Below are 12,667 nucleotides of genomic sequence, written 5' to 3' on the forward strand. Positions count from 1 at the left end.
CCCTTAGCGACAAGTCGAGCTTTGTAGATGGTCACATTACCATCTGCGTCCGTCTTCTTCTTAAAGATCAATTTGTTTTCTATGGCTCGCCGCTCATCGGGTAAGTCAGTCAAAGTCCATACTTTGTTTTCATACATGGATCGTATCTCGGATTTCATGGCTTCTAGCCATTTGTCGGAATCCGGGCCCGCCATCGCTTCTTCATAGTTCGAAGGTTCACCGTTGTCTAACAACATGATTTCCAGGACAGGGTTGCCGTACCACTCTGGTGCGGAACGTGTCCTTGTGGACCTACGAAGTTCAGTAACTTGATCCGAAGCTTCATGATCATCATCATTAACTTCCTCCCCAGTCGGTGTAGGCACCACAGGAACATTTTCCCGCGCTGCGCTACTTTCCGGTTCGGAAGGGGTGACTATCACCTCATCAAGTTCCACTTTCCTCCCACTCAATTCTTTCGAGAGAAACTCCTTCTCCAGAAAGGACCCGTTCTTGGCAACGAAGATCTTGCCTTCGGATCTGAGGTAGAAGGTATACCCAATAGTTTCCTTAGGGTATCCTATGAAGACGCATTTCTCCGACTTGGGTTCGAGCTTTTCAGGTTGAAGTTTCTTGACATAAGCATCGCATCCCCAAACTTTTAGAAACGACAGCTTAGGTTTCTTCCCAAACCATAATTCATACGGTGTCGTCTCAACGGATTTCGACAGAGCCCTATTTAAAGTGAATGCGACAGTCTCTAAAGCATAGCCCCAAAATGAGAGCGGTAAATCGGTAAGAGACATCATAGATCGCACCATATCCAATAGAGTGCGATTACGACGTTCGGACACACCATTTCTCTGAGGTGTTCCAGGCGGCGTGAGTTGTGAAACTATTTCACATTTCCTTAAGTGTGTACCAAATTCGTGACTTAAATATTCTCCACCACGATCTGATCGTAAGAATTTTATTTTCCTGTCACGTTGATTCTCAACTTCACTCTGAAATTCCTTGAACTTTTCAAAGGTTTCAGACTTGTGTTTCATTAGGTAGACATACCCATATCTACTTAAGTCATCAGTGAGAGTGAGAACATAACGATATCCTCCGCGAGCCTCAACACTTATTGGACCGCACACATCGGTATGTATGATTTCCAATAAGTTGGTTGCTCGCTCCATTGTTCCGGAGAACGGAGTCTTGGTCATCTTACCCATGAGGCATGGTTCGCACGTGTCAAATGATTCGTAATCAAGAGACTCCAAAAGTCCATCTGCATGGAGCTTCTTCATGCGCTTGACACCAATGTGACCAAGGCGGCAGTGCCACAAGTATGTGGGACTATCGTTATCAACTTTACATCTTTTGGTATTCACACTATGAACATGTGTAACATCACATTCGAGATTCATCAAAAATAAACCATTGACCAGCGGGGCATGACCATAAAACATATCTCTCAAATAAATAGAACAACCATTATTCTCGGATTTAAATGAGTAGCCATCTCGAATTAAACGAGATCCAGATACAATGTTCATGCTCAAAGCTGGCACTAAATAACAATTATTGAGGTTTAAAACTAATCCCGTGGGTAGATGCAGAGGTAGCGTGCCGACGGCGATCACATCGATCTTGGAACCATTCTCGACGCGCATCGTCACCTCGTCCTTCGCCAGTCTCCGTTTATTCCGTAGTTCCTGTTTTGAGTTACAAATATGAGCAACCGCACCGGTATCAAATACCCAGGAGCTACTACGAGTACTGGTAAGGTACACATCAATTACATGTATATCACATATACCTTTGGTGTTGCCGGCCTTCTTCTTGTCCGCTAAGTATTTGGGGCAGTTCCGCTTCCAGTGACCACTTCCCTTGCAATAAAAGCACTCAGTCTCGGGCTTGGGTCCATTCTTTGACTTCTTCCCAGTAACTGGTTTACCGGGCGCGGCAACTCCCTTGCCGTCCTTCTTGAAGTTCTTCTTACCCTTGCCCTTCTTGAACTTAGTGGTTTTATTCACCATCAACACTTGATGTTCTTTTCTGATTTCCACCTCCGCTGATTTCAGCATCGAATATACCTCAGGAATGGTCTTTTCCATCCCCTGCATATTGTAGTTCATCACAAAGCTCTTGAAGCTTGGTGGAAGCGACTGAAGGATTCTGTCGATGACCGCGTCATCCGGGAGATTAACTCCCAGCTGAGTCAAGCGGTTGTGCAACCCAGACATTCTGAGTATGTGCTCACTAACAGAACTATTCTCCTCCATTTTACAGCTGAAGAACTTGTCGGAGACATCATATCTCTCGACCCGGGCATGAGCTTGGAAAACCAATTTCAGCTCCTCGAACATCTCATATGCTCCATGTTTCTCAAAACGCTTTTGAAGACCCGGTTCTAAGCTGCAAAGCATGCCGCACTGAACGAGGGAGTAATCATCAGCATGCTGCTGCCAAGCGTTCATAACGTCTTGGTTTTCTGGGATTGGTGCATCACCTAGCGGTGCTTCTAAGACATAATCTTTCTTGGCTACTATGAGGATGATCCTCAGGTTCCGGACCCAGTCCGTATAGTTGCTGCCATCATCTTTCAGCTTGGTTTTCTCTAGGAACGCGTTGAAATTGAGGACAACGTTGGCCATTAGATCTACAAGACATAGTGTAAAGATTTTAGACTAAGTTCATGATAATTAAGTTCATCTAATCAAATTACTCAATGAACTCCCACTCAGATAGACATCCCTCTAGTCATCTAAGTGTAACATGATCCGAGTTAACTAGGCCGTGTCCGATCATCACGTGAGACGGACTAGTCAAGATCGGTGAACATCTCCATGTTGATCGTATCTTCTATACGACTCATGCTCGACCTTTCGGTCCTCCGTGTTCCGAGGCCATGTCTGTACATGCTAGGCTCGTCAAGTCAACCTAAGTGTATTGCGTGTGTTCCGAGGCCATGTCTGTACATGCTAGGCTCGTCAACACCCGTTGTATTCGAACGTTAGAATCTATCACACCCGATCATCACGTGATGCTTCGAAACAACGAACCTTCGCAACGGTGCACAGTTAGGGTGAACACTTTCTTGAAATTATCATAAGGGATCATCTTACTTACTACCGTCGTTCTAAGCAAATAAGATGCAAAAACATGATAAACATCACATGCAATCAAATAGTGACATGATATGGCCAATATCATCATGCTCCTTTGATCTCCATCTTCGGGGCACCATGATCATCTTCGTCACCGGCATGACACCATGATCTCCATCATCATGATCTCCATCATTGTGTCTTCATGAAGTCGTCACGCCAACGATTACTTCTACTTCTATGGCTAACGCGTTTAGCAACAAAGTAAAGTAATTTACATGGCATTATTCAATGACACGCAGGTCATGCAAAATAATAAAGACAACTCCTATGGCTCCTGCCGGTTGTCATACTCATCGACATGCAAGTCGTGATTCCTATTACAAGAATATGATCAATCTCATACATCACATATATCATTCATCACATCTTCTGGCCATATCACATCACATAACATATGCTGCAAAAACAAGTTAGACGTCCTCTAATTGTTGTTGCAAGTTTTTTACGTGGTTTGTAGGTTTCTATCAAGAACGTTTCTTACCTACGTATGACCACAACGTGATTTGCCAATTTCTATTTACCCTTCATAAGGACCCTTTTCATCGAATCCGTTCCGACTAAAGTAGGAGAGACAGACACCCGCTAGCCACCTTATGCAACTAGTGCATGTCAGTCGGTGGAACCTGTCTCACGTAAGCGTACGTGTAAGGTCGGTCCGGGCCGCTTCATCCTACAATGCCGCCAAAACAAGAAACGACTAGTAGCGGCAAGAAGAATTGGCAACATCAACGCCCACAACTTCTTTGTGTTCTACTCGTGCATAGTAACTACGCATAGGCCTGGCTCATGATGCCACTGTTGGGAATCGTAGCATAATTTTAAAATTTTCCTACGCTCACCAAGATGCATCTATGGAGTTTACTAGCAACGAGGGGAAAGGAGTGCATCTACATACCCTTGTAGATCGCGAGCGGAAGCGTTCCAATGAACGTGGATGACGGAGTCGTACTTGCCGTGATCCAAATCACCGATGACCGAGTGCCGAACGGACGGCACCTCCGCGTTCAACACACGTACGGTGCAGCGACGTCTCCTCCTTCTTGATCCAGCAAGGGGGAAGGAGAGGTTGATGGAGATCCAGCAGCACGACGGCGTGGTGGTGGATGTAGCGGGTCTCGGCAGGGCTTCGCTGAGCTTCTGCGAGACGGAGAGGTGTAGCAGGGGGAGAGGGAGGCGCCCAAGGCTGTAAGTTGCTGCCCTCCCTCCCCCCTCCTTTATATAGGCCCCCTGGGAGGAGGGGGGCGCCGGCCAGATCCCATCTAGGGTGGGGGGCGGCGGCCAAAGGGGGGAAGGGGTGCCTTGCCCCCCAAGGCAAGTGGGAAGCCCCCCCCCCCCACCCTAGGGTTCCCAACCCTAGGCGCACGGGGAAAGGCCCATGGGGGGGCGCCCAGCCCTCTAGGGGCTGGTTCCCTTCCCACTTCAGCCCATGGGGCCCTCCGGGATAGGTGGCCCCACCCGGTGGACCCCCGGGACCCTTCCGGTGGTCCCGGTACAATACCGGTAACCCCCGAAACTTTCCCGGTGGCCGAAACTTGACTTCCTATATATAATTCTTCACCTCCGGACCATTCCGGAACCTCTCGTGACGTCTGGGATCTCATCCGGGACTCCGAACAACTTTCGGGTTTCCGCATACACATATCTCTACAACCCTAGCGTCACCGAACCTTAAGTGTGTAGACCCTACGGGTTCGGGAGACATGCAGACATGACCGAGACGCCTCTCCGGTCAATAACCAACAGCGGGATCTGGATACCCATGTTGGCTCCCACATGTTCCACGATGATCTCATCGGATGAACCACGGTGTCGAGGATTCAATCAATCCCGTATGCAATTCCCTTTGTCAATCGGTATGTTACTTGCCCGAGATTCGATCGTCGGTATCCCAATACCTTGTTCAATCTCGTTACCGGCAAGTCTCTTTACTCGTACCGCAATGCATGATCCCGTGACTAACGCCTTAGTCACATTGAGCTCATTATGATGATGCATTACCGAGTGGGCCCAGAGATACCTCTCCGTCACACGGAGTGACAAATCCCAGTCTCGATCCGTGCCAACCCAACAGACACTTTCGGAGATACCTGTAGTGCACCTTTATAGTCACCCAGTTACGTTGTGACGTTCGGCACACCCAAAGCACTCCTACGGTATCCGGGAGTTGCACGATCTCATGGTCTAAGGAAAAGATACTTGACATTGGAAAAGCTCTAGCAAACGAAACTACACGATCTTTTATGCTATGCTTAGGATTGGGTCTTGTCCATCACATCATTCTCCTAATGATGTGATCCCGTTATCAATGACATCCAATGTCCATAGTCAGGAAACCATGACTATCTGTTGATCAACGAGCTAGTCAACTAGAGGCTTACTAGGGACACGTTGTGGTCTATGTATTCACACATGTATTACGATTTCCGGACAATACAATTATAGCATGAACAATAGACAATTATCATGAACAAAGAAATATAATAATAACCATTTATTATTGCCTCTAGGGCATATTTCCAACAGGCAAGGGCGGCGAAGCCTAGGGCTGTTGATACAACTCTTTATCTGGCTCAAACGCATGAGGATCTTCTTGAAGAAGCGAAGAACATGCCCAAACACCGTTACAAGCTTAACTACACATGGTTGCGCTGAGATTTTTTCTTTCTCTTTTAGAAAAGGAGGAGGACCCCCGGCCTCTGCATCTGGGCGATGCATACAGCCACTTTATTAATTATTCTTACAAGACCTTACAAAAGTCATACAACAGTAAGACTAAAGCCACCGTCTAAACAACAACTGTCGCTACTCCTATTCAATTGATGAAGGGGCGCTGATAGTCTGGGCCTAATACCAAACAGACATCGCAGCCAAACCTAGACATCTAAGACCTGAGGTCCCAACCAGGACGCCTGCCGGGTATGGGGCACCTACCAGTCCGACACTCCTCAACCAGGACGCCTGCCGGGTATGAGGCCGCCGCAGCCACCTGCCACTAATCCATCTTCAGTGCTGTACTGCTGCACCACCTTACCCGACCTCTCTGCCATCGACGCCACCACGACGCCTGATAACGTCTCCCTCCTGCGCGAGTCCCTCGCCACACATCGGGCGCCGAGTCTCCACTGCGCCACGCCGCCGAGAAACGCCACCATTAATGTGCAGGATGAAACACCGCTCCACCAATTATTCCGCCACAAGAGGGAAACGACACAATAATGCCGCCGTCATCCGATCTACTGATCTAGGGTTTCCCCCGGAGGTAGCAGATAGTGGCCTGAAACTTCTCAACAGCGATGCCTTCAACAAGGGAACGGCACCGAATAGTGCCGCCATCGCCGGCCTCGGCAGCAGCCGCGAGCAGGTCTTCACCCAGATCTGTTCCAATGGTCTCCATCAAGCGTCTTGTGCACGATCGTCCACCACCGCAGCCGCCGCGTCGCCCGTCACGAGTCCACAGCCACCGACACATCCTCCGCCGTCCGGGGCCGCCTCCCCGGGATCCAGCCCTCGCTGGCCGCCAGAACAAAGCCACCGAGCCCCATCGAGGGCGGCCAACGGGGGCGGAGAAGCTAGATCCGGCCAAGGCCAGCCAGGATCCGGCCTATCCCCGTGCTGAAGCCACTCCCGCGGCCCTGCATCTCGCCTGCGCCCGAGGCGACGCAGGCAGCGCATGGCACGCAACGCCGCGGAGAGGGGAAAACGCCCCGCCGCCACCTTCCATGGGGCGCGCGCGGACTTCGCCGGCGGCCCCTCCAGCGGCGGCGAAGCGAGGGAGGGGGTGAGGGGGGACTTGGCGGCGGCGGCGCTAGGGTTCCCGGTGTCGCCCGGGGGTGACGCGGGGGCGAGAGGGGCGTCTGTTTCACAAGATTATGTGTATTGGGAACAATGCACGTGATGGATAAGCTTGACCGTCAGTCTACGCGTCTTCCCCTAGTCTTCGCTCACAACACAACTAGGCCTGACTGGTCTGGTTCCCATTGGTAACCTCGGCAGCAAGCCTCCCAGCTGCACATTTTCGCAGATTGCCGCACGCCGGCTCCATAACGGCGTGATTCATGCGTCGGTGCCTCTGTTTTCATGCTTCACAACGGCTCCACGCGGTTCATTTCTTGTTCAATAGTCTAGGTCATCTCATGTTATGTGTGGCAACTTTTGCTTTTCATGCTCGACTTTGAATTGGTGAATGCCATCCTCTTGAATATCATTTTGTTTTGATATATTTGTATCAGATTTTCTCATCACTTTGTATCACTTTTGACGCTTTGGCTTTATATATAAAGCTAGGCTCATACCAAGCGCACTATAAATAGTATACTACTACTCACTTCATTTTTGAAAGAGTGTATTTTCAATCTTATCGCAAAGTTGACCGTATTTATACAATAATACACCACATTTGTGTCATCAAATTAGTAGCATTAGATTCACGATAAAATATATTTTCATCATATACCTATTTGGTTTCACAAACACTGATATAAAACTCGGTCAAACTTTGAGATAGTTTAACCCTCCAACAAAGTTTTTGTGTGTGCGGTAAACCCTCTAACAAAGTTGAAAGTACACTCTTTCAAGGACGGAGTGAGTACTGTGCAAGTTATAACATAAACATACGTTGCATTGATGCATATACAAAACATTCTGCCTACATGTTAAACTGTATCTTACAGGATCTAACCAACAAACAATGCACAACAACTGATTCCAAATTATCTTCATCACTCACTAGTGGCCCTTATTGTCAGCACGCCCACCGTCCCCTTCTCCACACCCGTCCTTGAGCGGCATGTCCGGCATCACCTTCTTCCAGAACCAGTGCTTCCTCCACAGCAGCACCATCTCCTCGATGGGCACGCCCTTGGTCTCCGGCAGGAAAACATAGACGAACATGGTCATGACCGTGATCCAGGTGGCGAAGAAGAGGAAGATGCCGAACTTGAAGGCGCAGAGCATCGACAGGAACGCCTGCGCGATGACGAAGGTGGAAAAAAGACTTGTTCACTAAAGTAAACCGGTCGCTGATTGATATTTCTTGTAGTCCAAGTTTCCTAGTTAGATACTGAAGCCTATCAGATCTTGTCGCTAGCGACGAGCAGTCAGTAGCGAGAGCTACAACGTTCGATCCATCGCACTACCATTCTATTTTCGGTGATTTTCCCTGATTTCCCGCGCGACCTAAGGGCCGGCCTAGTCTGGCGGCCTCCTGTGCGTGGCGCCGTCTAATTGACGCTACTCCCTGAAAGTACGGAATTTCCTGTTTGCCGCACGTCACGGCAAATAGTAAGGCAATCGCACACACAACGTAGGATGGGCCGACCCATCTGAGCATTCGAGCACCGGTATTTCCTTCACTCTTTTAATTAATGTTTAGAATTTCAAAATTTGTTCGTGTTTTCATAAAAGTTCAGCGTTTCAAAATTTTCTCATGTGAACAATTTTTAAAAAAATCATAATTTATATTTCCCTATTTTTTATAAATGATTTCAGAATTTTAAAATGTGCTCTAGTTTTTCAAATATTATTCGTGTTTTCAAAAAAATGTTCTCTTATTAAATATTGTTCACAGATTCAGAAAATGTTCATGTATTAAAAAAAGTTCGTAGATTTCAGAAAATGTTCGTCTTCCCAATTTTTTTCTGTAATTTTGGAAAATGTTTCTGTTTTTAAAAATCGTTCACATAACCTAAAAAATATTCAAAACATTTCGTGAAATGCGGAATTTTGTAAACGTTGTTTCAAAACAAAAAACGCCGCTTCTGAATCTGTACATAAAGTACCTGCGCTCAGCGCATGGAGCTGGCCGATCGAGTGGTTAGCAGCTCCAATTAAATTCCCTCAAAAAGAAACTACAGTATGGTGGCGAGTTTGAATCCACTCACAGCGCGTCTCATTTTTTTGTTACTTTTGCGCCTCCTTATATCGGTTCATGTTAGTGGGCCGGCCCAGTAGCGGGTCCTTTACGATGTATGGCGTGAAATGTCCCTATTATCCTTTATACGTTCTGTAAAGATGTTGAACCCAAGCGGATGGGGATTAGCTCTTTCCCAATCTAAAACAGCTGAGAAGTTATGGATATTAGCTCTGTCGCAATCTTCTGGAGGATGATACGATTACGACCGAGTTCGAATCCACTCGCAGCGCATCTCATTTTTTTGTTACTTTTGCGCCTCCTTATATTGGTTCATGTTAGTGGGCCGGCCCAGTAGCGGGTCCTCTACGATGTATGGCGTATACACATACGGAAGTGGGTATGAACTGTAAAATGTCCTTATTGTCCTTTATACGTTCTGTAAAGGGGGTTGAACCCAAGCGGATGGGGATTAGCTCTGTCCCAATCTGAAACAGCTGAAAAATTATGGGTATTAGCTCTGTCGCAATTTTCTGGAAGATGGTACGATTGCGACCGACAAAGAAGAGTCACATGGAGTGCGTCATGCATGATCTCGTTTTTTTTTGTTACTTTTGCGCCTCCTTATATCGGTTCATGTTAGTGGGCCGGCCCAGTAGCGGGTCCTTTACGATGTATGACGTGAAATGTCCCTATTATCCTTTATACGTTCTGTAAAGATGTTGAACCCAAGCGGATGGGGATTAGCTCTTTCCCAATCTAAAACAACTGAGAAGTTATGGATATTAGCTCTATCGCAATCTTCTGGAGGATGATACGATTACGACCGAGTTCGAATCCACTCGCAGCGCGTCTCATTTTTTTGTTACTTTTGCGCCTCCTTATATTGGTTCATGTTAGTGGGCCGGCCCAGTAGCGGGTCCTCTACGATGTATGGCGTATACACATACGGAAGTGGGTATGAACTGTAAAATGTCCTTATTGTCCTTTATACGTTCTGTAAAGGGGTTGAACCCAAGCGGATGGGGATTAGCTCTGTCCCAATCTGAAACAGCTGAAAAGTTATGGGTATTAGCTCTGTCGCAATCTTCTGGAAGATGATACGATTGCGACCGAGTTCGAATCCACTTGCATGGCGTCTCATTTTTTCGTTACTTTTGCGCCTCCTTATATCGGTTCATGTTAGTGGGCCGGCCCAGTAGCGGGTCCTCTACGATGTATGGCGTGTACACATACGGAAGTGGGTATGAACTATGAAATGTCCCTATTATCCTTTATATGTTTTGTAAAGGGGGTTGAACCCAAGCGGATGGGGATTAGCTCTGTCCCAATCTGAAACAGCTGGAAAATTATGGGTATTAGCTCTGTCGCAATTTTCTGGAAGATGGTACGATTGCGACCGACAAAGAAGAGTCACATGGAGTGCGTCATGCATGATCTCGCCCAGAAAATGATTGGAGGCACGTTTTTTCCTTTTTCTTTTAGAAGGATTAAGACAAATTTGGAGAAGGAAAATCGAGGCACACTCGAGGCTATACATATCGGCCCCTGTCTCTTCAACTTCAAGTGAGCGGTACTACCCAAACACTTACCCAAGCACAGAAATGGCTGCGTTCGATGAGTCGCCGATGGTGCGGCCGACGGTGCAGGAGCTGGCGGCGGCCGGCGTCGAGGAACCGCCGCGACAGTACGTGCTGCCGGAGCAAGACCGTCACGGCGACCTGCTGGCCGCCGACGAGTTTCCGGAGCCCATCCCCCTCGTCGATCTTAGCCGGCTCACGGACGCCGACGAAGCCGAGAGGCTCCGGGCGGCTCTGCAGACCTGGGGCTTCTTCCTGGTGAGCGGGCGTCTGCAATCTGCATGCGTGCACCTTAATTAGTTTATAAAGTTACTGAACTCTTGCTGAAACTGTTTAACACTCATCCAGGCCACCAACCATGGGATCGAGGAGTCTCTAATGGACGCCATGATGAGCGTGTCGAGGGAGTTCTTCCGGCAGCCGGCAGAGGAGAAGCAGAAGTGCAGCAATCTGGCGGACGGCAACGGCAAGGACTACCAGGTGGAAGGGTATGGAAGTGACAAGGTGGTGTCCGAGGATCAGGTCCTCAACTGGAGTGACCGGTTGCAATTGGAAGTGGATCCAGAAGATGAGAGGAATCTCGCTAAGTGGCGCCGTCACCCGGAATCTTTCAGGTTACCTACTTCCCTAAACTTCTGATGTACTAGGTCTTCTGTTGCTCGCGGTGTAGTTTTGTGAAATTTATTGATTAATAATCTTTTAAAAAAATTGACTAATAATTGATTTCTTTAAAAGATATCCAATGTATGGGGGTATTTACCCTCTTAAAAATGGATATTGAGAGACAAGTCATAAAAAGCTAGAAACTGAATAAAAGAACCAAACGCTTTGATTTGACCAAACTGTTCTAGAGTTTTTCTACAGGGATGTGCACAAGAGTACGCATCAAGAACCAAGAAAATAAGAGACCTCGTCTTGCGATCGATAGACAAGCTCTTAAAGATTGAGGAGGACTACTTTGTCAACCAGATATCAAACAAAGCTTCCGGGTTTGCTAGATTCAACTACTACCCTCCATGCCCGAGGCCTGACCTAGTTTTGGGCCTCATGCCTCACTCCGACAGTGGTCTCCTTACCATCCTTTTCAACAATGACAACGTCGGTGGCTTGCAAGTTCAAAGAGATGGGAGATGGTACAATGTTCCGACCAAGCCTCACACATTGCTGATTAACCTAGCAGACTGACTAGAAGTAAGCATTAGGAATACATACACACTTACTCTCTTGATTAATATACAACGGTTGTTGTTATATCCTATCTCCTGAACCCTAATGCTTCATTGACTTGTATGTAAAACTTTGATGCAGATAATGAACATTGGAATCTTTACAAGCCCAGTTCACAGAGTGGTGACAAACATCGAGAAGGATAGGCTTCTTGGCTGTGTTTTACGTCGTGGATGCGGAAACTATGCTAGAGCCAGCGCCCGGTTTGCTGGATGACAAGCGACCGCCAAGATATAGGAAAATGTTGGCCAAGGATTTCGTGGTCGGGCTCTTTGAACATTTCCGTGAAGGGAAGAGATTCATCAACACCCTGAAAATTTAGGTTCACCGTTTATTATGGAGCTGTAGTAGTGATTACCTATGAAGAATAAAGAGATGGTTTTATCTGTTGTGTGAATGAGGGGTTTTGTCTACCACCGCATTTCGTATAAGTGACTCAGTTCCAGTTACCGGTGTCACATAGGACGTTAGCATAAACTATGTAGTGCACTTGCATAGTGCCAAATAAAAGTGGTGCACTCGCATCTTTGGGTAATTAGTCTCCAAAAAACCAAAAATAACAACCTATAATTGTTTTTGTTTGCGAGGACGAGTTAACGAACGAACAAAACACATGGGGACAATGATCAAAGCATTGAGTGACATTTTTTTAAACGATACATGTATGGAGTTCATCTAGTCAACGACCTTTTGCAGCTCCTTATCATCTCACCATGGCCAACGGATTTTAAGTCAGTGGCCTCTATTTTCGTTTCTCACTGTCTCGCGCACAAACATTTGTAGACGAGAAAAATCGAGTCAACATCTCCTATGCGCAAGTTGTCTGTAGAAGATGACCAATGACTTCGTCATCTTTCTTCGTCTACGCAGAC

At 47.2% G+C, this 12,667-nt stretch overlaps 1 pseudogene; it reads left to right on the top strand.

The window, feature by feature from the left end:
* The first annotated feature begins 10,519 nt into the window (after window positions 1-10,519).
* Window positions 10,520-12,192, top strand: LOC109731880 (protein SRG1-like; annotated as a pseudogene).
* Window positions 12,193-12,667: the final 475 nt, after the last annotated feature.

Source organism: Aegilops tauschii, chromosome 5 (genome assembly GCF_002575655.3).
Source record: "Aegilops tauschii subsp. strangulata cultivar AL8/78 chromosome 5, Aet v6.0, whole genome shotgun sequence".
In the NCBI taxonomy this organism is placed as follows: domain Eukaryota; kingdom Viridiplantae; phylum Streptophyta; class Magnoliopsida; order Poales; family Poaceae; genus Aegilops; species Aegilops tauschii.